This window comes from Leuresthes tenuis, unplaced genomic scaffold, assembly GCF_036924035.1.
Source record: "Leuresthes tenuis unplaced genomic scaffold, fLeuTen1.0.hap1 SCAF_22, whole genome shotgun sequence".
Taxonomy (NCBI): domain Eukaryota; kingdom Metazoa; phylum Chordata; class Actinopteri; order Atheriniformes; family Atherinopsidae; genus Leuresthes; species Leuresthes tenuis.
Window position 1 is genome coordinate 28,989,050 of NW_027325376.1, and position 1,210 is coordinate 28,990,259.

The following is a 1,210-nucleotide window of genomic DNA, read 5'->3' on the forward strand; positions in this document are numbered from 1 at the left end:
TAAACCATGGAATGAACTGGCTTTGTGACTGTTGTACTGCTCCACAGCTCATGAGTTTGTCTCGCGCCTGTCATCCAACAGCCGACTACGAGCAATTCACCGGAAAAACCCCCCAAAAAACTTTTACTCACTCCCATCTGGCTGCGAAGGCGAAACGTTGCATGATGGGATATCTTGCTCCGGTTAGTGATCATCAGATGTTCACTACATTTCGCGGTGAATTGTGGGATACATTCGGTGGACTATGTAGTGAACATCAATCATTAAACATTCGGACACCACTACAAAGTGGCATGGTCACTATATAGTGGACTATGTAGTGGTTAGGGAGTGATTTCGGACACAGTCATCGTCTCCTTCGACTTGCGGGTGACGATCCCGGGAAAAAATCTCGAGCATGCGCAGAACGCTCAATCCGATCCACTGGCGTCTACGTGCACGTCGTTTGGATCGAATTATCTCAGGGTTTTAAGATTGAGTTATTCAGTTCATGTCGACACCTTAATCTGACAAAAAAACAGATTGGGTTACTTGATCCAAATGTACATTAAACATGCATGTAGACAGCAGGATGAAGTGGTCCCAGTAGAGTGCCTGTGTAGAATTCCCTCCGTTAGCTCTCCAATAGCTGCAAGTAGCCACATAACAACAGCTATGAGCTAACAGAGCTATAGTACACGTTCATTCATTCATTCTTCTTAAAGTATTTGTGAAATAAAGACAGATAATGCCTTATTTAACTTGAAAAAATCTGTGAGGAAAACAAGGGAATTTCTTTGTGATGCAGCTCATGATATAACATGCTTCAGAATCGCTGTGTGTAGAAATGAGATCATGTGTATGTGTGACTCGAGATTGCAATTTTATTACGATTAATCGTGCAGCCCTACTAAACATAAAGAGGTTTTACTATTGTTGTGGCAACACTGTTGTCCAAAATAATTGTAATCCACTGAGTTTGAGTTGGTCTCTTTCATACTACGCCATCAGATCTGTTTGCCAACTGGGTGCAGTGCTTTTGCCATTTTTTTTATCTTAAGGGGCAGCAGACAGACAGAACAGATATAAAGGAAACAAAACTATGGTCTTTTCCTATAAAATATAATTTCTTAGACACAAAATTAGGTCCAAGAACAATCCAATAGTGGATTTTGCATGACATGGCCTCTTCAACTCTGTTACTGTTCATCAGATCACAGTATCTTCGTCC